The sequence below is a fragment of the Cervus canadensis genome, chromosome 26, assembly GCF_019320065.1.
Source record: "Cervus canadensis isolate Bull #8, Minnesota chromosome 26, ASM1932006v1, whole genome shotgun sequence".
Lineage (NCBI taxonomy): Eukaryota > Metazoa > Chordata > Mammalia > Artiodactyla > Cervidae > Cervus > Cervus canadensis.
The window spans coordinates 5,963,152-5,989,470 of NC_057411.1; the positions used below are offsets into that span (position 1 = coordinate 5,963,152).

The following is a 26,319-nucleotide window of genomic DNA, read 5'->3' on the forward strand; positions in this document are numbered from 1 at the left end:
TGGGAATGCAAACTAGTACAGCCACTATGGAGAACAGTGTGGAGATTCCTTAAAAAACTGGAAATAGAACTGCCATATGACCCAGCAATCCCACTTCTGGGCATACACACTGAGGAAACCAGATCTGAAAGAGACACGTGCACCCCAATGTTCATCGCAGCACTGTTTATAATAGCCAGGACATGGAAGCAACCTAGATGCCCATCAGCAGATGAATGGATAAGGAAGCTGTGGTACATATACACCATGGAATATTACTCAGCCATTAAAAAGAATTCATTTGAATCAGTTCTAATGAGATGGATGAAACTGGAGCCCATTATACAGAGTGAAGTAAGCCAGAAAGATAAAGAACATTACAGCATACTAACACATATATATGGAATTTAGAAAGATGGTAATGATAACCCTATATGCAAAACAGAAAAAGAGACACAGAAATACAGAACAGACTTTTGAACTCTGTGGGAGAAGGTGAGGGTGGGATATTTCAAAAGAACAGCATGTATATTTTCTATGGTGAAACAGATCACCAGCCCAGGTGGATGCATGAGACAAGTGCTCGGGCCTGGTACACTGGGAAGACCCAGAGGAATCGGGTGGAGAGGGAGGTGGGAGGGGGGATCGGGATTGGGAATACATGTAAATCCATGGCTGATTCATATCAATGTATGACAAACCCACTGGAAAAAAAAAAAAAAAACAAACTATAGAAAAAAAAAAAATAAGTTCTCCCTTGACCCTTTCATCTTCTCCATTAACCTTTTTTGGCGGCCTTGAGAATGTGCCGGCAGAAGTCCTATGAAAGGGGGTATTCTTGACCGAGGACCCCAACTGCCGAGCTCTGGAATCTATCCTGCCTTGGCAGTGAGTCAACGCTTGCGGCACACTGCTCCCCGCCAGAGTTTGGCAGGGACGCTAACACAGATCCCATCTTGTAGACACAAGACTCCTTTCTTGGTCAGCCCTGGCTCAAGAACCGATGTCTTTGTTGAACTTTTGGTGGACAACAGACATGCTGGGGGGATAGAGAAAGGAGGAAGGGAAATAGTTTGGATTATTTATTGGGATATGTCTCCCGATAGCTTTTTCTCCCTTTTATTTTCCTCTTTTTTGTATTATAAAACCATTACCACAGACAGACACTCCCTGCAGACAGAACAAAGTCCCACTGTATGAACATCAATCACATAGCACTAACAGCATGCTGAACGGGTCCGTCTCCCCCAGTTCTTCATTAAACAGGTCTGTGCGCACTAGCCTCCTGGTTGCAAAGGTTGCAGATTTACTTTGCGTAACGTTGTGGGAATGGGGACTGGGTTTGGAGTGGACCTGGGTAACACTGCTCTTGGCTCTCCATTGGCTTCTTCCGGTTTGGCTTTTTGTATTGTGTCAGATGCAATATCTGATGCAAACCAGATGTCTTTGGGTGCCCAGAGGTCCTGTAGGCAGGAGTCACAGACAGCAGGCCCAGTTGAAGCTTTTATGGCAGCCCCTCTCTGTGTGGCTGGCTTGTGAGGAACACGGTTTTCTGCTGGGTAACGAGAAGAAAACATTCTAATAAGGACTCATATTTGCAACATCTGTTTCATCTGGGTAATTTTAGATAGCTAAAATCTCAGAATGAGGAGAGCTCTTATCATCTAACAAATGATTGCTGCGATGTCTCAAAGCACCCACCACAGTAATTAATAGACTGTAGGGGCTCAGAAGAAATAGGGTCCTTATTAAACTCAGGAAACAGCATCCCTTTAGGGCAAACTGACACAGAAGAAAATGGTATAATGGACTGTCTCTCTTAGAATAGCCTAAAAAAAGTCTTTTCTCTCTTTTTCTTTTGAGAGCTGTGGTAGTGAATTAAGGATTTTCATATTTCTGTTAACCTTTTCTTATCCACGTTCAGTTCAGTCGCTCAGTCATATCTGACTCTTTGCGACCCCGTGGACTGCAGCACGCTGGGCTTCCCTGTCCATTACCAACTCCCTCAGCTCTTATCCAGGTATCTATGCTTAATTAATCCTAACCACTTTTCAGAAGAAAAAAAACATCATTCAAAAGAATGTGCATGGATAAAAATTGGATTTTGAAGATACTGACCAAGCCCCATTGTTATGAGACCAATTTCTAAAGATAGCACTTGCTAGAAGTGAGCGCACTTTTACTTAGAGTGGGGTGGAAACACGAGGGAGATTAGAAGCTGCTAATTGTATTACACCGTTGATAAAACTGGGGGCTGATTCTTCCTCCACTTTTCTTCCTCTCACAGCATTTCAATCCATTGTGCTCCCACCTAGTGCTTAATAGACATATCTTTTAAAAAAGCATGACTATAATGTAGATAATAGTGGCAAAACAGAAAATGTAACTCGGATTCATAATGTATGAATCCCCTTTTACACAACAAATTTTATTCTCTTTTAAATATCAGAACAAAAAACTCTCCAAGGGAAAGCAACATGATGGAGTACTCACTTTAGAATGTGTGAACTTAAGTACAATCTAAATGGGCTCTTTGTCAAGCCGATTCCTATTTGTATAGCTCTGTGCGGTAAACAGAGCACTTCGGCATACATTATCTCATTTGGTCCTCAAAGTAATCTCTTCTGAGTTGAATCCCCAACGCCTTCTCAGAGCTAGAAAATGTTTCAAAGTATTTCATTGCCACCCAGAGACTGAATCTATTCCAATGAACATGAAATGTTCTTTGAGAAAGAGCTGTTTGGTCACCATGACTTTTCTGCCAGGTATCAGTCTAGAGTGTTCCTTTTGCTCATGCTAACAGGTAGCTGTTATTACCATGTAGTTACCATGTACCAGATGTTCAGCTGTTATTACCATGTATTACCATATATTACCATATATCTCACTGTGTTATTTTAACCAGGGTAGGACAAGTTATGCTGCGGTGGCAAACAGCCACATATCCCAGTGGCTCACCAGAAGAAAAGTTTGCTTCTTTCTTACAAAGATGATGGCAAATCCAGGTGACTCTGGGGTAACTCAGTGGTCCAGGATTTTGAATGCCCATCACCCTGTGACTGCAGCCTTGGGAACATGTCCCTGCGTGGTTGCTGCAGCAGGGCGGGACTGTTGCCGGGAGGTTCATACTGGCAATTAAATGTTTTGTTCAGGAAGGGACACATCATTTCTACTTACTTGGGCAGGGAGGTATCATCTTCCTACGTACCAGGAAGGAGAGGAAAATCAGTTGTAGTGGTACTTAGGAATTCCTACTACGTAAGGTTTTTCTTTTATCAGTCAGTGAGGAAGTGTGAAGTAAGTGTTCAGCTTTAGCTTGGAGTAGACTTAGCTAAATCTGTCAAGGTCTGTGGCTTTCTTCCACTAAATATGTTAAAACTGTTACTCTAAAATGGCAGAGACAACTCATTTTTAGAACAGCTGTGTTGGATATCAAATTTTCTCTGATATCAGGCTATGGTGGTTGCAACATGATGCCAACACCACTCAGTAAATTCGGTGAATTCAGTGAGGGAAGAGAGTTGGCCTGGTGGTTTTGATAATGTATAGAATAAGTAACCAGTTGGTTATCTGCAATATTCATTTTCCAGTGCTTTAGTGAACAATGTGAGAAATGCTTTTTGCCTGGACTTTTCTTTGTACAGTTTTGGAGAGCCTAGAAAGCAGTAGACGTAGGAAAGACTGAGGATCATAGGTTAGACTCTCATGAGTCATAATTTTCTGCTTGGTACCAAATTGCTGTCTTTTTCATACATGAGTTTAGCCTCCTGCGTGTTCAGTGATCTTACACCAGCTAATAAATTTGGTTTAGCAAATTGTTGATCACTAAAGGAGAGTATGTGGTCCTACCTAAAAGGAAGTTCTGAATCATCTGAATAACCTGTAAAATTCAAATTCCAGGTCTCCACCTTAAAAATTTAGGATCACTAAGAAATCATATTTTTAACAAAAGACTCTCAGTTGATTTGCATACTTGCTAGCCTACAGGTCATGTTTTGAGGAACACTGAACTAAGTAAAAGAACCTAGATTAGCCAGGAAATGGTCAGTCTTTTTGTGAATTCTAAGCAGCCCTCAAAAATATCTATCTGTATTGTCATATAACTTGTTCAGTATCCTATACGAAGGGCCTGGAAAACAGTCTGCATAGTAAAAGCACAATAGGTTCTCCAAGATTTGACTGCTGGAGACTGCTGTAAATTTTCTAAATAATCTGTACAATGGTTTTAGACATTTCTTTTAGTTAATATTGAGGGCTTTCCACCCACTCCATTTACTGGTGCCCTTTAGGACTGTAAAAAGAACAGTTGGCCCTCAATGAGGACAATGGAAAGCAAGTTGAATGAATCCCAAAATGGCATATTTTACTTGAAAAACATGCATTATGCTCTTTTCCAAGTAAACTGCACAGAAAAATGTAAATGAAGCATAAAGCTCTTATGAATTAGGCCCTAAGCGTTTTTCTTTTTAGCATATAAACTGCCACTAAGGATGTGATAGGAATGCATTTTCTACTATTTTTCAAACTGTAATTACGTTTCCCTAGTAAAACTCAAATACTTGATATGGTCCTGTTGCAACTGTACCAGACAGGTAATAATTGGAAAATTTAAAGCAGAGCTTTATCTCTTAAATGCTAAAAGGTAGGGCTACTCAGAGCATACAGAAGAGTTGGCATTAAATATAAAAAGTGTGAACCTGGTGTTTCTCTGTGATGTTAATTTTACATCTGGAAATGTGTTCCAAAACTGTAGCACCCTTTTAAAAATATAAGAATAAAAGACAATTCCTTTTCCAACCTTCATCTAAAAGAGCCTGTAATCTCCATCTACTATTCAATAGTTCCATTTTTAAAAAATTTACGGCATTTCAGGTTGGAATGCGATGCATATAAGTCTCAGAGCAGTAAATTAACTTATTTAAGAAGCAATGGAGTAAAATGAAGCAAAAAAGAGGAAAATTCTCTGAAGAGCACTGTTCAATTGTGTATCTAAAGACCATCAGAAACGGGCACACAATAAAAGTCATATAAGGAATTTAGAAGGTTTGAGCAATGTTCTTCCCATTCATCACCACAGTAGGCTTTGTTAGCCAACATTTTTTTCTTACTGTCTTTTATAAAAAAATATCAGCAATTCTAAGACTTACACTGCATTAAAGATGACTGACCTTACACAGATAATGAAAGTCTCCTTAGGCCCTCTCTATGAACTGATAATACTTTTTTGCAGACAATGCAAATTAAATAGTTTCTACATGGACACATCATAAGTAATTTCTCTGGGAAAACCATAGAGTCACAAATTTACAACAAAGCCCGTCACTGTCTGAAATATGATCTTCTACTTTAAGATGCTTAGAAAAGCAAAATCTCTGAAATAATTTCTGATGAGATTTGTCATGAAATCTTCATCCTGAACTTTTCATTTTCAGCTGGGAAAACTCTGATTTTTTCTAGTGCATGTGAAACCAAATTCTATAGCCCTTTGACAGTTGCTCATCTGTACTTGAGTTTTTTAAGGGTTTCACCCAGAACTAATGCAGCTTGTTTTTGTGTCTTTCAAAAGAGATATTAATTTATTTCCACATGCTACTTTTCATGTCTTATTACTGTGCACATTTGATTTCAGGGGACTTGCCCCAGGACAACTTCATCACCCTGAGTGAAAGTGATGATTTCTGAAGTGTTTATCAACTTTGGGTGCATAAAAACCAAACTAAGTATAAACTAAAAGCAATATAAGTTTAATCCTCAAATGCATTCAGTATTCTTCAATAGCTCAGACTGGAGATCATCTCATTCAGTGGAAATATGTAGCTTTTGACAGCTGGGGAAGCAACAGAGCCTAAGGCAGTGGCTCAGACTTTGGAATCAGACTTGTTTCAAATCTCTGCTTTAACATTTGCCCGTAGTCCTGACCTTAAGCCTGTGCTCATTGAGCTCAGTTTTCCTCATGTGTAAAATGGGTAAGCTAGTAGTTGTAATGTTTAAGGTAAGCTAACTGCTATGTCAGACTCCCAAATTGATAATGGCTCAAATACAATAGAAATCTGATTTCTGTTCACTAATGGTATTGGGTAGTGACCTAGGAGCCTCTCTTCCAGTTAATCATTCAGAGATCCAGGCTGACAGAAGTTCTATTATCTCCAGCATGCAGCTTCCAAGGTTACTTTAGAGCAAATATTTCTCAATTTTTTTTTTTCATTTTCCCCCTTAAGGAGAAAAATTAAATCAATTAAACCCAATTAATTAAAATTAAGTAAATCAAATTTAAAATCTCTCTAATGAGAGAAATGAAATATTAAGAAAGAAGATACTATCAGGCAGAGTTGAGTTTTGAAGAGCCACCAGCTATTGTAATATCGAAGATGGTTTTTGTGCCCTCAAACAAATATTTCCACTTCTTGGGAGCTATATTACCCCCACTGAGAATGCATGTGTTAGAAGTACCTTCATTTTAGCATGCTAGAAGGGAAAGAATGCAAGAGCATATCTGGGAGAGGTTTATGGATCATTTATCCATATGCATTTATGGAAATGTCACACATCACTTCCGTTTATATTCTATTGGCTAGAACTCAGTCACATGGTCACTCCTAACCACAGGGACACTAGGAAATGTAATCTAGCTATATGTCCAGAAAAAAGAGAAGCAGATCTTAGATAAAGAGCTAGTCATCTCTTCTGCTATTTTACTTGCCTTGTATGAATTGTTGTTATGATTTAATTAATGTTTAATAGACTTAACATGCTTAATGTCATGTCTAGTACATTATAAGCATTCAGGTTTTTGAAAAAAGAAAAATTAAGAAATAAATCATCTTCCCATCATTTAATCTACCAGAAGATGAAAGAAATCTTACAGTTGGAAGGTACCTTAGTAACTGTGTAGACCAACCTCCTATGAATGGAATTTTGCTTGAATGCTTTAAGTAGAACGGAGGCAGTGCATTTCTTTATTGTATCTTCAGTTACCTGAAAATTTTTATTCTGGCCAAAATTTGTATCTTCCAACTGATTCCATCCTTCCCATTAGTATTTGCTTTGCCCTCTGAAATTTTTAATCATTAATTCATTTGACAGATGATTTGCTTACTGAGTACATCTGATAGTGTGCTGGGCTCTGAATATTCAAAATCTAATGTATGTTCCTTACCTTCAAAAACTCAAAACATTCTACTCTTCAAAAAGCAGGGACTTCTGTCTTAGCTTTTGTTATTTCCCCAACCCCTAGCATAGTGCAGGCACTTAGGAAGTGTTCAGTCAATAGCTGTTGAATAAGTGCGTATAATGGTGGAGACAGAAAAGAAAAACGGTGATGCTGGTACAGTGAAATGAGTGATGTTAGGGAGGCAGTGACTGGTCTCTGATGGAGCAGCCAGGAAGGCACCTCAACCAGCCGGAGAAGGCAGTGAGGAGGCCATGACACCTGAGCTGAATTTTGAAGACTGAGAATTTATACTATGCTAAAGGATGGTAGAAGGGAATTTACAGAAGAGAAAACAGCACATTTGTGGCCTGGAAGTCTAGAGAGGACTTGACATAGTGTGGTGTAATAGATTGAATTGTGTCCATGAAAAGTTCATGTCCACTGGAAACCTAAGAATGTTAACTTTTCTTTGCAGATGTAATTAGTTAAGTTAAAATGAAGCACATGGTCTTAGAGCAGGCCCTAAATTCAGTGACTGTTGTCCTTATAAGAAGGCCATGTGAAGACTAGCTTGGGGGGAAGATAGCCACGTGAAGACAGAGGCAAAGATTGGAATTATGGTGCTGTAAGCTAAGGAACTCCAGGGGTCACTGGGAGTTAGAAGAGGCAAGCAGTTAGAAGAGGCAAGGAAGGATCCTTTTCTAGAGCCTTCAGAGAGATCATGGCCCCCTTAACACCTTGATTTTGGACTTCAGGCCTCCAGAACTGTGAGAGAATAAATTTCCATTGGCTTAAGTAGCCCAGTTTATGATAAATTGTTATGGCAGCCCTAGAAAACTAATTCAGATGGTCTTATCAAAGTCCAGTCGATGAAGAGTTGAGAAGAAGGGATTAGCAATCAATAGTGCTCTCCTATGAGGCTTATGAAGGCATCCTTGATATAAATACAGTAGGAACTTTAGAAACTGGCTTATCAGATGAACACAAATTCTCTGTGCCCTTTGTACCGGATGCTTGACTGGACACTTCTGATTAGTAGGTTCATCTGTAGTTTGCTCAAGTCCTTTTGATCTCAAGAGTTGAGCTGTATGCTTACCAAATCCATTACTATTATGCTTTTAATTATGCAATATTATTATATATGTTATGGATAGATTATGAGAATTGTCCCTTTGAAAAATAAATATATGTTTTGGAAAGAATGGAGTATGATTAAAATGTTGTACAAATCAAGAAGGTTATGTAGTCAGATTGCTTTTCAAGTGTCTTAAAGTTCTGATATTAAAGACACCAAAACCACCAATTGGAAAGGAGGCATTCTGAGAGTCAGTTTAGTTCAGTCGCTCAGCCGTGTCTGACTCTTTGCGACCCCGTGAACCACAGCATGCCAGGCCTCCCGGTCCATCACCAACTCCCAGAGTCCACCCAAACCAATGTCCATCGAGTTGATGATGCCATCCAACCATCTCATCCTCTGTCGTCCCCTTCTCCTCTTGCCCTCAATCTTTCCCAGCATCAGGGTCTTTTCCAATGAGTCAGCTCTTCACATCAGGTCGCCAAAGTTTTGGAGTTTCAGCTTCAACCTCAGTCCTTCCAATGAAGACCCAGGACTGATCTCCTTTAGGAGGACTGAGAGTAGTTTATATGAAAAGAACTTTGAGGATCTATGGCTGATTCATATCAATGTATGACAAAAAAATAAATAAATAAAAATTAAAAAAAAAAAAAAGAAAAGAACTTTGAGGAAATGCAAGCAGTGGCTGCTTGGTTATATACCAGAGCTGGACACATTAATGTATACTTGCATGTTTGAAGTTGAAGTAGAATGTGTAATTTTTTATAGTTTTCTGCTTAAACCAACTTTTGCACTTAATTTTCCTGATTGTGTTGAATGAGAAAGTATCTGTTGTACATTGGTGAAGTGACTGGGTAGGAATGTTAGCAGGTGCTGGTTTCAGGGTTGATGAAAGCTTTCTTTCCATCACAGAGAGTGGGCCACACATTTCCTTCCCACCTGGCACGTGTTTTAGGAACTGGGATTTGGGCTACTGGGGGTTCCTTGCATTCTGCAGTGGGACCTATGTTCCCTATATAAACAGTATCATAAATGGTGTTTTATTTCTCATCTCTGGGAATCTAACCCAAGGTCACAGAGCCATTACTGGTAGAACCAGAAATGGAAACAGTTCTTCTTTTACTCAATATCATATTCTTTATAACAGGCCTCACCAACACAAAGGAAATACTATGCCAGTCACGTAGTGGAAATAGCATTTTCTTTTTCTTTTCTCTCTCCTTTTACTTCTCAAAAATAAATGTTTCAGAGTTTAATCCCTAGTTTACATATGGTCTTTTGTAACATCACACATTTGCAAGTTGGGATAGTCTTGTATGTGTACTTTTTAGCCTATTTAAGTTTCAAATTATATTTTGTTTGGATTAGTTCAGTTCAGTTGCTTGTCATGTCCGACTCTTTGTGACCCTGTGGACTGCAGCACGCCAGGCTTCCCTGTCCATCACCAACTCCCGCAGCTTGCTCAAACTCATGTTCATCGAGTCAGTGATACCATCCAACCATCTCATCTTCTGTCATTCCCTTCTCCTCCTGCCTTCAGCCTTTCCCAGCATCAGGGTCTTTTCCAATGAATCAGTTCTTTGTATCAGGTGGACAAAGAACTGGAGTTTCAGTCCTTCAATGAATATCATCAGTCCTTCCAATGAACACCCAGGACTGATCTCCTTTAGGATGGACTGGTTGGATCTCCTTGCAGCCTAAGGGACTCCCAAGAGTCTTCTCCAACACCACAGCTCAAAAGCACCAATTCTTCGGTGCTCAGCTTTCTTTATAGTCCAGCTCTCATGTGCACACATGACTACTGGAATAGTCATGTATGGATAAACATTAGCATTAGTATAAACATTAGTATTTAAGTTCCCTGAACAGAAATTGATTGACTATTGGGCACGTGGCCTGAAAATGGGAAGCAAGTTGAATGGTAGCAGAATTTAGCCTGAGTTTGAGCTTTTGTCATGAACTCATCAAAGGATAATTACAAAGTTATTAATCAGTCAGCAAATATTGTTTAAATGTCTAGCATTTGCCAGATACTGTCCTAAGTGCTGACACAAAAATAAGTATGAAGAAGAAAGACTCCATCACGTTCTGGAGATTCTGTATTGGCAGGATCTCTGTCTTCTGAGATCCAAACTAAGATTGCCAGGGACAGTAGTTGTAAGCTTTAAAACCCTTGCTGAAATATTTCAATTCTACGGGAGGTAGCACTCTTCATATAAATGCTATCGGGGGAGAGTACTAAACTTTAGGTCCCAAGATTTAAGAAGGCACTCTCCGTGTTTAAAATTACCAGTTAACTTATTGAGGAGCATACAAAGTGTTTGGTATAATATTCCCTTTGAATTAATGTGCTATGTTGTAAAGAACATAATTTAGAGAAAAAGAAGAGAGTTTCTAGTCTCAGTTCTGCCAGTAAAAAGCTCTGCGACCTTGGGCAATTCAGTTTGATTCTTGGGTCCCCGTAACCTCCTTGGTACTGATTGGATGAGGTGATGTCTGCAGTCTCCTCCTGTTGTAAAATTTTCATTTATTGTAGAATTTCAAGGCTGTTTGAAGGACCCAGAGCCTCCTTTATAGAATTTTTGAACTACTTCATTACCCTCACCACACAGCATGATATTTGAAAGTATAGTTTTTGTCACAGAAACATTATATGATCCAATTTGCCTTCTTTCACCCCATTAGTGCTCCTGTTGGAGGGAGGAAGGAAGAAGAAGTCAGCATCTCCTTGCTGACTTGAGGGGTAGTTGAAGGAATCGGAAGTATTTAGCCCGGACCAGCATAACCTTGGGATAAATAAAAGCCAGTGTGAAGTATTTGAATGGGTGTCATCAAGTTGGTACTCACTACACAAAGAAGAAAACATCCCATTTTTTCCCTCCAGAAACTCACTTGGTAGAGGAGACAGACTCATGAAAAGCATGTGACAAGTCCTAATGCAGAGGCATGAAAGGCTGGATCTTAGAGATAAAATGAAAGTACAAAGAGAATGGTATGTTTTTGTGTTTCCCCAGAGAGCAGAACAACAACAGGTGGGTGAAAGTTACCATGGGCCAATCCAGCTCAATGTAAGGAGGGACTTTCTCATATTTAAAGCAATTTACCGGCAGACGGTGCACCCCAGGGAGGAGAGCAAGACTCTGCTTTCTGCTAATCCAAAAGATTCTTGGCACATCTATTGGACCTCTGCACCCTCTGGGGGCTGGGTTAGTAATCTCTACCTTGCCTTTAGCCACTCAGGCTTTGTGAGACCCCTCGTCGTTGTGAGACCAAACAGCTTTTTTTCACTGGAATCTTCTTGTAGGAAAATCTCAGGGCAGATTTTGTGTTATCAAATGAAAACAACAATAGGAGCAACAACAGAAATATGAGACTGTTCTGATAAAAAGGAGAAGCGTTATTTCCATCACCACTGCTATGCCCATTAAATAACTCTTATTATCTACAGAGAGAATGCATGACCCCAAACCAGGATAGCCAATATACAGAAAAACCCAAGAAAGCCTCATCCCTTAGCAAGTAGTGGACTCCACAACTTCTGAAATGAGGGATGCTATGATAGGTTTTACTCCAAAGTGCTAACCTAAGATTTCCTTTGAGCCTGTCACCTTTAAGCCGCATGACTCTTCTGCAAATTCACGAAACAAAAATGTGAGCACAGTGGATTATGATGCCATTGCTGGTATCATGCTGGCAGTGATTGTAACAAGACTTGCCAAGCTCACACTGACCCTCTGAGTCACATTGGTTCCTATGGAGATTAACACCATCAACGGTGAGAACAACAGCCTAAAGTACAATTGGTGTTAGACAGGGAGGAGAAAAATGGCAATATGATCCTCTAGAAACACAGCAATTGGAATGAAAAAGGATCTTGGGTTGGCGCAGCTCTGGAGAGAAATGACCTGAAATGCTACTTCTCCAGCTCTTCCTGCAAATGGCCGGGAAAAAAGCATGGTTCCTGGCAAATAGGCTACACTCTACTTTTATTTATCTGACCATTTCCAGGAAGTTCTCTCCTCATTCCAGATAGCTTGTCTCTTGAAAGGAGTCTGTCCAAGGTGACCGCACCACAGACCAAGTGGTCCTGATGCTGGAACCGCGAGTCTGATTAGCGTGTTGGGGTTCAGGGATGGGAAGGACACAGATTACCTAGATGTATCTTGGAAGGTTTTCATTTTCTCTCTGGATAAAATGATTTTTACCTCTATTCAAAGAAAACCATGACTTAAATTTCACAGTTTAAGGTGTTTCATATATCTTAGTAAAAGAGCTGGCTTACTGAGCATTAGTCTGGTTTCTTTCCTTGGGAGCTGAGGGGAGGGCACATGCTCCCACCGCCCTATTCCCACGCCATCAGTTCGGTCTGGCCACCACCACAAGCAGCTTTGTGCACAGGCTTATTGTACCGGTGCCCAAGTTTCCAGGCTCTCCCCCATAAAGAGAGGGGAGAAGCCTGGAGACCTTTTCCAGATTTCAAGATATGTGACTGATGCCCAGCTCAGATGAATCAGGGTATATAAGGTGAGCTGTACTTTTTGTTGTTTTTCTCATATCGACAGTTGTGGGAAATGCCTATTAGTTGTCGAATGATCAAACAGATGTAAGAAGAATAGCTGGTTTTAAGCAAAATCAGATTAAAGTGCATCAAAACTAACCAAGCTGATATGACAACATGTCATCCTGGAAAAGAAAGAAGATAATGGTTTTTCAAAGGAATGACAAAGCATTTTTTTTTTTGGCAGAAAATTAGTGTTAATAGGATGTTTAGTGATGAAAAAACGTGCCTCTATTCTCCCAGTGTTGGTTGTTAATGACTGTTCTATCTAGTGGGGGATGTGACTCAGTTTAGAGGAAGTACGCTGGGCTGTGCATGATTACAGAATCAGCTGTTTGACTCTGGAGTCTTAGGCACAGCTCCGGAGGCCACTGGGCTTCAGCTGACTGAACTGAACAAGAGTTTGTATCCATATAGCCTCCGGGCACTGAACACAGGGCTTGAAACAGAGTAAACACTCAATTAATGCTGGTGATGGTGAGGATGAGGATTTCAGCAATGGCAACGATGATGGTGATGGTGAGGGTGACGATTTCAGCAATGGCAACAATGATGGTGACGGTGAGGGTGATGATTTCAGCAATGGCAATGATGATGGTGAGGGTGACGATTTCAGCAATGGCAATGATGATGGTGATGGTGAGGATGACGTTGATGTAATGATCATGAATATAAAGGGATTTTCCATGTTTCTGCCTTAGTTCCTTAGTTTCCAAATTCTATGATTCTGGAAAGGGAATGTCACAAAAACAATTTTAAGGAAGTCTTTTGTAAAGTTTCCAAATCATAGAAAGCTCAGAGAGATATTATCCTACTTAGGGAAGTAATTTAAAACCAGAGTCTTATGTTCTAGGGACATGCTTTTCAAAGTCTTATGTCCTCTGACCTTGCTTAATGCCTTAATGACATCCAATCTTACTGCGCTACATTGTGTATATCAGAGAAGCAGCCTAATAGTGTTCACGAGTTCAGGATCATGGTTGTTTTCCTGCTCTGCCACCTGCTAGCTGTGTGGCTTTGGGCAGGTTGTTGATTCTCTGTTTCCGTTTCCTCATCTGTGAAACGGGAGGGTATTAGCTATACCTCGTAGGGTGTTTGTGAGGATGACATATATTAATGCATGTAAATTACCTAGACCTGGGCTTATCTAGCACCCAGTACACATTCAAGAGCTATCAGATATTATTATACTTATTTCTGAAAAACTAAGGATTTAATGAGGTGTTACATTTTAATCCTTTTCATTTATAAATTAATTCATTGGGAAACTTTCTAGAGGATATCTTTAACTGATGGTACTTTTGTAGTTGTCAACTCAGCTTCAGGTTTTGCTCTCAAATCTTCCTTGTAAAAAGCAAGTGTGTGTGTGTGTGTGTGTGTCTGTGTGTCTGTGTGTCTGTGTGTGCGTGTCTGTGTCTGTGGTAAAGAAAAAAAAAAGCCTCAAATGAATGCTGATGCTACGTATCTTCCCACAAGATGGCGCAGCACTCCTGCCGTTCCAACGCTCAGCTACCCCAAGGCAGGCAGGGAATTTCTATCAGCATCCGAAGAATCACTTCATCTCTCTCTGCAGAGAGCACAGAACCCAAAACTTCATGTTCTGTCGAGTACATGCTGCTAATTCTTGCTTTGATTACATAAGTGAAGTCACTCAGTCGTGTCCGACTCTTAGCCCACCAGGCTTCTCCGTCCATGGGATTTCCCAGGCAAGAATACTGGAGTGGGTTGCCATTTCCTTCTCCAGGGGATCTTCCCGAGCCAGGGATCAAACCCAGGTCTCCCGCATTGCAGGCAGACGCTTTACCCTCTGAGCCACGAGGGAAGCCACCATAAGAACCACATAAAAGCTAAAGACACTTTAGCTTTTAATTTTTTTCCCCCCAGTATTTTATTCCAGTCTAAATTTGACTTTTCAAACATATTTTGTCTGTGGCCCTTACATCTGAAGGATGATGATAGAGTGAGAAGTAAGACAGAGTCTCTCTCTCCTGCCCCTCTAGATCAACTATGGAAAATAGACAATTAACAGACAGACAGCTCAGAACACAAGAGGCTGTTTACTACTGGAGGTAGAGTGCTGGAGGGACTGCCTCTGAACACAATATTATGGAGGTGAATTTTGCCCCCTGCCCCTTTCCACTCTGTCTCGACCTATAGTCTATGACCTTAACTCCCCTGGATTCCTGATGTTCATGCCTCTATCTTACCCACCCTTCCTTGCTTCTACTGTTACCTCATGAAAGCTTAACTCTGGCCCTTCTGACTTACTGAAATCTAGTCTGCTAATGGATTATTGTGCCGAGATAATTTCCTCATAAAGAAACACATTTAATTTTTATTCAAAGCTGATAGTCCTAGAAATTGAGAAAAGGGGCTCTCTGTGCAGACTGTTAACGTTTCCTAATGGGCTATGATATTATTTTTGCAAGAACTTTGTATTTTAGAAAAATTGTTTATGAAACTAATGAACTTATTTGAAAATTGCTAAGAGAGTAGATCTTGGAAGTTCTCATCACAAGAAAAAGAAATTTGTAATCATGTGAGGTGATGGTTGTTAACTAAGTTTACTGTGGTGATTGTTTTGCAGTATATGCTTATTGAATCATTATGTTGTACACTTGAAACTTATGCAATATTGATAACAATTATATCTCAATAAAACTGAGGAGGAATAAAACTAATGAACTAAGTTAAGTTGATCTTATATATATCTCACATATATATCACATGGGTGTATATGTGTATGCATAATCACAGGTATAACATAGTTTTGATCTCTGACACATCTCTCCTACAAAGGCCCAACTCACAGACAGTAGGAGACTTCTCAGATGGTATCAAATTGCTACTCAGATGGAGCGACTAACATGGTGCTAATGGAAATTGGATGGCCAGGCTCAGCTTTCTGGTAAGAGCTAGTCTTGGCTCCTTCCTACAGAAAGACCTAGCTGGCATTCCTCTCTCTCTTCCCCTCCTGTGCCATCTGAAATCTGTGCCCTGAGCCTGCTGGCAGCTTTCTAAATCTCTGTTACAAATTTGGCACAATCTTCCTTCATCTGCGACTTTGGAGTCTTCTGATGTATTACCCTGTGATTCAGGCTGGAGGTGGAAACTGTTTCATTAACTTGTGGGTGTGTGTGCTCAGTTATTTCCTTTCCAGTTCCCATAATAAACTTTTTTTTTTTTTTTACCCCTAAAGAATCTGAACAACACATTCATTACACAAATAAATTGTTATTTCATCATTTTGAAGACCATTTTGAAGTCAAGGCTGTATCATGTGTTGCCCTCTTGTAGCAGAGCAGAGTGATTTTAATTTGCCCATTTTCACATGTGCAGCCTTCCAGTTCAATCACCCCAAACTGTCATAATGATCTGTTAGAAATATCAATTAGGCAATTTCACGCCTGTGGTTAAAACTCTTCATAGACTTCCTGTTCTCTATTACTAACTTCTTTATTTGTTGTCTTCAGAGCACAAATAACAATTTGTAATAATATCCACTTACTCATTTATTTGCATGTTTATTTTTTGTTTTCCCAATTAGAATGGAGGTTCTATGAACCAGGAATCTTACCATTTTTCTTCTCCACTGTATCCCCATGAGCCAACCCAGGGTGACACATAGGAGACACTCCATAAAAAATTATGGAGTAAACACTATTCTTTATCTGTCTGTTACTTTCATGACCTAGAGTTCTCAAAGTCCACAACCAAAGAAAATTACAAAGGGGTGGTAGTGGGGCAAAAAATGACCATTTATTGAGCACTTACTGTATGTTCAGGCATTTTGGGCACAACAGTTCTATATCTTGGATTTTGCAAGGTTGATATTATTATTTCAGTTTTGTAGGTGATAAAGGTGAGGTGAAGTGATGCACCCAAAGGCACACAGAGCTGAAATAAAACCCACATATATTTGGTTTCGGAGTTGATACTTATTCTATTATTCCAGGCTTTGTCTTTATCTTATAGTGTTTATATTTCCCTGATCCTGAAGATGGTCTTATTTTTTTTTACTATGTGGGATAAAGAGTCAGAAAGGTAAATGTAACATGTACTTGGATATTTTCTATCCTTCCTATAGACATAGATGTATTAGGGAGATGATATTCTTTTAAATCAATAAAGCAACCATGGTGCCCTCAAAGATCTTTTAAATTGCAGAGTAGTTTGAAGGCTCAGTTCAGTTCAGTTCAGTCGCTCAGTCATGTCCGACTCTTTGCGACCCCATGAATCGCAGCACGCCAGGCCTCCCTGTCCATCACCAACTCCTGGAGTTTACTCAAACTCATGCCCATCGAGTTGGTGATGCCATCCAGCCATCTCCTCCTCTGTCGTCCCCTTCTCCTCCTGCCCCCAATCCATCCCAGCATCAAGATCTTTTCCAATGAGTCAACTCTTCGCATGAGGTGGCCAAAGTAATGGAGTTTCAGCTTCTGCATCAGTCCTTCCAGTGAACACCCAGGACTGATCTCCTTTAGGATGGACTGGTTGGATCTCCACCTTGAAGGCTAGACCAGCGGTAAACCTCAGCATCCAGACGGAAGGGCAGTGTTTTGGACAGCCCACAGCCTACATCCATCCCTGACCTAGCTCCCATTTATCTGGGTTGTGGGAACAAAGAAAGCTGAATGTAAAGAATCTCAAAGGGGGTTTTCTTAAGCTATGGGAGATGTCAAGGCACAAGCATTCCTGTCTGGCTGTTTTTCTGAAGGGCAGTAATGACCGCAAACAGAGAGGGGTGTTCCTCCTGACCCCTGCTGGAGCTGCAGCGGTGCATAGTGCAGGGGGAGCGGCAGTCCCAGCAGGTGGGCAGCTGGTGCCCGGGAGATGCCACGGGCACCTACCAGTGGGAGCCGTCCCTTCCTGACCCACGTCAGGCAGAAGGGTCAGTGATATCCGACAGTCACCAGGAGGGATTGGACCAATGAGTTTTGTGCCCGAACCACGTCTGACACCATTGGAGACGGAGAGCGATACATGGAGGGGTTTCATGGTGGCCTGATGATCACTGCGGATGTGACACAGTTCACTCACAGCCTGGGTCAGCTTGTTCTAAGACAAGAAGAACACTCCTGTCTTACAGGACAACTGTGAGGACTGGATGAGACCACATGTGTGAAATACCTGCTCTGTGCCTAGAGCACATCAGGTCATCAGCATGGCTAATCTCCTGCCTCACCCTCACTGTATTGTCTTAGACTGCCAAAGGCACTGTGTCATTGCAGAGTGTGACTATTTGAATATCCTATGAAGAGCAGTGAAATAAACTATTAGTGCTGAATGTTTGTACCAGGGACTATTCTAAGTTCTTCATATGTGCAAACATATTTACTCTTATTAGGTGTATATGTTGACTATCTTCATTTTATAGAAGAGCAGCAGAACTGCCAAGAGGTGAGGTAACTCAGGTGGGAGTCAGAACTCACATCTGAGCAGTGATCATGTGCTTAACCAAAACATTTATTGTTTCTTTGTACTGAGTATGTTCAGATAATAAATAAAACATTGACTGAGTGTTTTCTATAGTCAACTGGGTGCTGCAAGCTGCATCGTGCAGCTGCAGGGGGTGCCCTTTGCCATAGTCTAGGTAAATGCAGTGCACAGCCTGGACAGCTGCACGCGGCGACCCTGAAGCGAGGCACTCTACCAAAGTGCCGTTGTAGAGGGCAAAAAATGCCAAAGGAGCAAAGAGGACTGAGATTAATTTTGAGTCTTTTGTGTATTTAAAAGGCATAGAGATTTCATAGCTCGTCTTTCATGCGGAACCATGGGAGACATGTCTCTAAGACTTTAGTATCTGGAAACATTACTTTTCAGGGAAACAGATATTGCTTTATTTTATGCAAAGTGTATCTCTTTAGTAGGTAAAGTTATCTTTTTTGTTTTGGATATTTAGAAGCTTAGGACTAGACTGGGGTTCCAATTTTGATAACTGTGTGTGAACTTTATGGTGTGTATTCCAGTGAGCTAGTTTTCTGTCTGATCTCTTGTACCTCCTTTCTTTTATCATTGCTGCAATTTCTTTTAACTGTTTACATTTCTACATCTAATTGCAATCATCATTCTTACTGGCTTATTCCAATCCTTGGTCATGAGGTAGAGTCAGTGAATGCGGAGTTATTCCTCCTTAAAGGGGCATTGAGCAGGCCCCCATCTGCAGTCCCTGTTCAATACACAGAATGACCAAATGCAGCAACTTGAGCCCCAGACAATGTTTGATTTGAATGACTCCTGGCTATTTCAGAAGGAAGAATATTCTTTCTGCTCTTTTGCAGGAGAAGTGTTGCTGATTTTATGACTGACTGATTGATTGTATGATGACAGTCCAGCTGTAAAGACCATCATCTTGACACTTTTAATATTACATTTGGTCCACTGAGGGCTGGCTTGATTTTGATAAACATGTAGCTGAAAGGGAAAGTCTATCTCTTGATAGAGCAGCCGTGGAAGTTTATAGAAACAAGAAAGCAGGTGGTCTTGGTGGAGTAAAGATCAAGAGAACTGCATACAATTCCCACATGTCTAGTCTGTTCCTTTTATGAGCCATGAGGTACCACATTTAACATCTGTCAGGGATGGGACTTGGTGTCTAAATCTGCTGGGGAGGAAGGGAAAATAAGGAAAAATGTTCCAGGAGATTTCCATCTTCTTTAGTCTTTACAGCAACCCTGACAGACGACCGTTTCTAAAATATTTATCTGCCACGTGGAGATAACACAGCTGTAGAGAAGTTCAGGACCTTACCCAGGGTCACATCGCAGGACTGTAAAAGGGCCAGAATTAGGAACTGGGTGGGTTTGACCCTAAATGTGATCACCAAACTCAGCATGCAGTGGGGTGCTTGCTTTTCTAATCACAGGACAAGATTGTTAACTGCGATCATTAGCTTCCTGAAGTCACTAATGAAGAGGGAAATCACAGTGTTTCCAAGAGGTGCCTCTTCAGTCCTGTCTGGTGGTTACAGTTTGTACATAGGACGGCAACAAATCTCTTGGAATCCCAAACAGTTCGTCAGGCTCCGAAGGGTCTTTGGGGTGGCTTGTGTATTGATTGGACTGGGCTTGCATACAGGGTGTTTCGTGAACACAACAGACCACGGCTGCCCCAAGTGCTGCCAGAGGAGAGCCTTTCCAGACAAAGAAAAATCATGATCCATTGCTTGTCAAAGAGCAGACAGCCTGTGCGTCTTCTGGTCAGGGCAGGTTAGGAACCCGTTCATCTGGTGAAATAGATAGGATACGACTTTTTTTCCTTCTGACTTGGTGTTAATAAGTCAGGAGATCTGGGCAGTATATGTTTTAAAAATCCAAAGTGTACAAAAAGTATGTGGTTTTATTTTCCCAAGATGTAGTTCCCACACTGTTAGCCCTGTGAGAAAGCAGAGGGCTTACCCATGATCACTGACCTTGGCCTCTGAGAATCCTGTGTTGCCACTGTGGAAAAAAGAGAGCCAATATCCTCCATTCTGAATCAGAATCTTTGGTGGAAGTCTTAGAGGGCACCTTGATCTTTTGGTGGCTCCAGTTCACTGCATGGGGTGAGAAAAACTGCTGTATGTCACAGGGACAGGGACTAGATAAACAATGCAAGCAGTGTGTTTACAGATATGCAAATAAGCATGCAAATTAGACTCCTGTCGGCTTCATTCAGAATGTAATTTAAAATTAATTAAAAATTAAGAGGTAAATTAGAAGCTAACATTCAACACCATATGGGAAAATATACATATTTATCAGAATGGCATATATATGTATACTGCATTAGATGGGAGCTAGTCGTGATGTGTGCAGAATTCCTCCATTTTGATATTGCATAAAACTAATGTGAGGAAACCCAATATGTTTTAAAGATTATTTTTTAGTGCTCCATGAATTAAAATTCACTTTAACTTAGGGATTAAATGAATATATTTCAAATGCATTAAAGTCTCAGTAAACTTATGCTAAAGGACACAGAGTTTTGCAACTGGAAAGTGAAATGATAAATCAGGTACAGTTTACCTCCATATGCTATAAAATATTCGTGAAAGTCATTTTTCTCAAATGGGGTCACTGAGCACATTCACCCTGCCAGGCCTTTTGCATACTGCTAATATGCGATCTATGCTTGGAAAGTAATGATTTCCTCTCTCAGCCACTCAGGGGTTCTGGGTGATTAATGAGTTAATGGCTGCATCCACACAAGGCCAAAACAACTCATTGAAAAGTGAAAAATTCAATCACTCCACTGACTGTTTTGTCTACAAAACAACCAAACAACCTCTGTGATTGATTTTCTTTTCCCTGAATTGATTGCTATTTTTTGGCAACTTCATTGAATTAACCAGTTATTTGATACAACTGGAGTGTGGACTGACTCCTCATGTGATGTTTGTAAAACGTTTCTATATCCATCTTTTTTACCATCCCTAAAAATACATATAAGCAAGGTTTCAATGTACAATGCCTGTGTAGGAAAATTAGAATTATTCCTTAATTTGACTATCTTTAACAAAATATTTAATTTTGTTGAAATGTACTTTCTTTAAGGTAGTTAAAAAGGTAGTTCTTTTAAGACAATGACAAGCAAAGAAAATTTTCTTATTTTTTCAAAAATTCACAAACACTAAGGGATCTGAAGTCAACCAGAATAAAATAACCATAGAGGACACATGTCATAAAGAAAGAGAGAATGTTTTTTTGAATGTTGAGTTTTAAGCCAGTGAAAAAGCTGGCTTAAAACTCAACATTCAGAAAACTAAGATCATGGCATCTGGTCCCATCACTTCATGGCAAATAGATGGGGAAAGAATGGAAACAGTAGAAACTTTATTTTCCTGGGCTCCAGGATCATTGCAGATGGTGACTGCAGCCATGAAATTAAAAGACTCTTTCTCCTTGGAAGAAAGGCTATGACAAGCCTATACAGCGTATTAAAAAGCAGAGGCATTACTTTGCCCACAAAGGTCCACCTAGTTAAAGCTATGGCTTTTCCAGTAGTCATGTATGGATGTGGGAGTTGGACCATAAAGAAAGCTGAGCACCAAAGAATTGATGCTTTTGAACTGTGGTGTTGGAGAAGACTCTGGAAAGTCCCTTGGACTGCAAGGAGATCCAACCAGTCCATGCTAAAGGAGATCGGTCCTGGGTGTTCATTGGAAGGACTGATGCTAAAGCTGAAGCTCTGATACTTTGGCCACCTGAGGTGAAGAACTGACTTATTGGAAAAGACCCTGATGCTGGGAAAGACAGAAGGGATGACAGAGGATGAGGTTGGAAGGGGTCACCAACTCAATGGACACAAGTTTGAGCAAGCTCCAGGAGATAGTGAGAGATAGGGAAGCCTGGTGTGCTGTAGTCCATGGGGTCACAAAGAGTTGGACACAACTGAACGACTGAACAACAGCAAAGAAAGATAAAAATGACAATAATGACATAACAAATAACAATAAAACTCTCACAAAATCTGAAGGAAGTTTCACAGTGCAACTAGTGAGCAAATTAGTTAATTTGGAAGTAGGAAGTAATTAGGAATTTGGAAGTAGTTCTGAGAGTTAGAATGGTCAGTGTTGAATTTGGTAAACTGGCGTGGAAGAAAAAAAAGGAGATTCAAGAAAAATATATGTGTTCTTGGCTAGTATACAGATGTGTATACCCTGTCCTAATATAATTTAACATTGAATAAAAGTAGTTTCTTATATTCATTTATCTCTGTTAGCTTTGTTTCATTTTTAATAATGCTGGCATTCTCTGGCTAATGTGATGAAAAATGTTACACTTTAAAATATTTGAGTGGAGAGCAGGGTAAAACATACTTATTAAAGAGTCAATTAATATTTGGAAAGGAAAGAAAATTATATTGTATGAAGCTTTGCTTTTTATTCATCCTAATTTAAAGATGCAGCAGGTATGCAAAGAGGAAAGTTTTCATGGTTATTTGATGCAACTGGATGCAAAGAATCATGCTTAAAGAAGATAGATAGTGATTGAAACTAATAGAAATGAGCCCTGGCAATCACTCACTCCAACTCTTCTTTGTTTATAGATGAGTCTACTGGGGCTCCTGAAGGTGAAAAGACCTGTTTAAGGTCATAAAACCCCTTCAAGATCATGTGGCTGGTTTGTGCTCAGGAAGAAGATTCCTGCCTGTCTGGCTAGGGAGTAGTCCCCATAAGTATGTCAGAGATGAAAGACTAAGGTACAGATTTTAAAAGCTGGAAGAAAAGGGATGAATTCCCATTTCAAGAACTGTATTTGAATAGAGGTTGCAGTAGATGGAAGGACTTGTCCTGAGACCGAAGGAAGTGGAAGCCAGCTCAGAGTTCCCTCTCTGCGCTGCAAGAATTAATGTCACAGGGAGTTGCAAGGTGCAATCTAAATGGGCCTTCCTGGTTCCAGGAGGGTAAATGGTCATGGAGCAGGTCTTCCAGCTGATTTGGGAAAAGACACAGGGGACTTGAGAAGGAAAGGTTGAGATGCAGTTCTGAGTTTGGAATGTGTGTCAACGACAGAGCCAGTCTCAAAGTAGTATAAGAGAACTGTCATTTTTGGAGAAAACAGAACTGTAAGAGAGGAATGTCTTAAAAAGCTGGTGCTGTAGGGCTATAGTCCTGTGGTGCAGAGGGCAAAGTTGAAGGTCAAGAAGCACCATGCTCAGATGAAGCCAGGGGATGGTGAGAAAGCCCCACACGGGGAGAATCCTGATAGAACTTGTGATAGACAAATGTGGAAAGGTCAGATGTGCATTTTGACTCAAATGCATTTTCACAAAGTGTCCATATAACCCTGATGCTTGTCTTAGGAAAATTGACAGCTTGTCACTAGATATTGCAATTCCGTCGTCGCACGATTCATTCATATTCAGTAGACATGGCTGAGGTGTTTGCCCATCATCAGCCTGAACCAACGGCAAAATAAAACCAGGCGGGCAGAAGTTTTTTTTTTTTTCCAAGGAAGAGCTAATCAGAGATCTGAATTGTGGGTCACAGGCTTACGGGGGTCATGAATTTCCAGATTTTCATGGGCTTGTGACATGGCTTGTATATCAGTAGCACAAGGAATCAAAGTTAATAAAGGCATAGTAGTCTGGATGAGGGGTTAAAGATGGGGGCTGGAAGAGCAATTCACTTAGGCTTTCTGTTCCTAGAGAGAGTGGGAAGAGGGAGGACAGAGGAGATAAAAAAGTGAGGTGCTTAGTCAAGCATTTCCTCTCTCTCTCCCCCTCTGTGGCCGGGAAATAGGAAGGCATATAGGATACTTTGTAAGAATACTGGGGTTTTGTTTTCAGACCCTGGGAGGGGCCAGCACCCACATGGGATGGCTATGATTAAGGGCAAGGAGGATCTAGTTGGCATTCTTGAGGGTCCCTTGTTTCCTGTTAATGATCATGCTGAATCTACAGCCAATAGAGCTGAAGTGGCAGGTACGGGACACTTAAGCTGCCTTACTCTCCCACCCCACTCGTCACCAACATAGCAAGAGAAGCAGCAGGAGGGGAAGGCTGTTTGAAAGATGGGACAATTTTATTCAGGAGAAACTGGGTATTCCCTAGAGCTGCTGCTTAAATTATTGGATCAAACTAAATTTAAACCAGGTTAGACATGTAGTTAATTTATTTTTCTCTAACCAGCAGGTGGAAGTTTGGAGGAAGACAAGATTACAGACAAAATAAAGGCACTTCATTTTCTCTGATAAAAAGTCTCTTAATATTTTCATATTGTGTTGGTTTTCTAGGAAACACAGTAATCCTTTGTAGGAAATAATCTCAAAATTGACGTGATGGTTTTAAGATGGGAAAGCATTTGAAATGCTGAATGGCAACAGACTGTGCCTACACACACAGGTCCACATGGCTACTGAATATAGTTTTTTTTTTTTTTTTTTTAAGTAGTTGAATTTAGCAAGGCAATTATTTTATAGCTCAATAAGACAATATTCAGATTGAGTGAATTTCTTTTGCCCCTTATTTTGGGGGTCTATGTTCACAATCTCAATATGAGAGTGAAAATTTGCTCTCAGATACTTTGTCTTATAAAGAGCTAGAGTTAAGGCGTTATTCTATCTGGAAATATTTGAGGCCATGTTTAAGCAAAGGCTGTGATAGCAGTAAGCCCTGTCCAATTCAGCAAATATTGACTGTGCCCTTTTTCTGTGGAGGGCATGTGACAGGTATTGAGGGTGAGAAGGGATGCCAAGGGAGGAGGAATTGTATGAGAAAATAAAGACACAGAGGATAGTTTTGGTTGGGGGAGCCAGGAGGGCTTCAGAGAGGAGACAGCCTTTGTGCTGGGTCTTGAAGAAAGACTTCCATAAATGGTGATTTTTCATGGGAAAACATTCGTGCTGAAGAAATGTGGATAAAAGAGCAAAACTGAGGAAGTGCCTAGTGGGTCTATGGTCAGGGCAGATGTCTGCTGTGTCTAAAGAGAGGCTACTGGTGGTCTCTAGTGGAGGAAGAAGAATGGACTTGGGGTGGGGTGAGTGAGATGGAATGGGGAGCAGTCAGGAGATAATGTTAGAAAATAAGGCTGGAGCCTGGGAGTGAAGGAAATTTGAAAATAAGGCCAGCTTCGGACTTCCCTGTTGGTCCAGTAGTTAAGACTGCTTTCCCCTGCAGGGGGCACAGTTTTGATTCCTGATCAGGAAGCTAAGATTCCATACACTGTATGATGTGCCCCCCAAAATCAGTAAATAAAATATAAGATTAAAAAAAAGAAAGCTCTACAAAGAAATAAAAATAAGGCCAGCACAGCCTACTTGCTCTGACATTGTCTAGATCTGGTAGATGTCGTTGTCTCTGTGACTGGGGCAGAATTAAAAGACTCAGAGCTTGTGATTCTCTGGCACCTGCCATGTCAAACTAGGATCTTGAGGTCTGCACTGCTTGAGTGATGGTTTTGATGGGCTCCATTGGATTAGACTGACTGCCTCTCTTGGACATTGTCAGTTCTGCTGAGGCGACACCCAGGTCTCCACTCTGAGATTATGGGGCTGCAGCAGTTTGTTGGCCAGAGGATCAGAAGAAACAAGGGAAGACGCAGTGAAAAAGGAAACGCAGCCAATAACAGGAGCTCCAATTTCCATAGTGGATAATGAACAGAGGTGGCAAAACCTCAAAATAACCCCAAACCTTAATTTACCTCTGAGGCTCAAGCAAAGCAACAAACTCTTGTGGGTATATTGTAAGATCTCTCTGTAGGCTGGTATTTTCAATTTGTTATTGGAGTGTAACACCTGTGTTGGTTCATTCTTACTCAAATTCCTGCTGTAATTAGTTTCATAGAATACCGCTAGGTTGGCATATTTCCCTTGCTCTCATCACTCTTGGGAATATCAAAACTAGAAGACAGGTACTCTTATCATAGAGTTATATTAATAAATTTAATTAACATAAAACAACATTAATCCAATGGCTGGCAACTGAGGCTGAAGAGCTTTTCCTTTTCTCCTACCAAATTGCCAATCTTGTGATGTCTGCCAGCTAGTGAGGCTTTTTCTTTTTTTTAAAAGCGGTGTTTGTTGAGGTATAATTTACGTAGCATGAAATCTCTACTTTTAGGGGTACTGTTCTATG

The 26,319-nt window shown here is 40.6% G+C and overlaps 1 long non-coding RNA gene across 1 annotated transcript in view; it reads left to right on the forward strand.

Moving 5' to 3' along the window:
• Positions 1 to 22,914, forward strand: part of LOC122428456 — a 117,298-nt gene extending 94,384 nt beyond the window's left edge. Inside the window, exon 3 of the long non-coding RNA XR_006265716.1 lies at positions 22,792 to 22,914. This is a non-coding gene — a long non-coding RNA (uncharacterized LOC122428456). The remainder of the gene's footprint in view (positions 1 to 22,791) is intronic.
• The last annotated feature ends 3,405 nt before the right edge of the window (positions 22,915 to 26,319 follow it).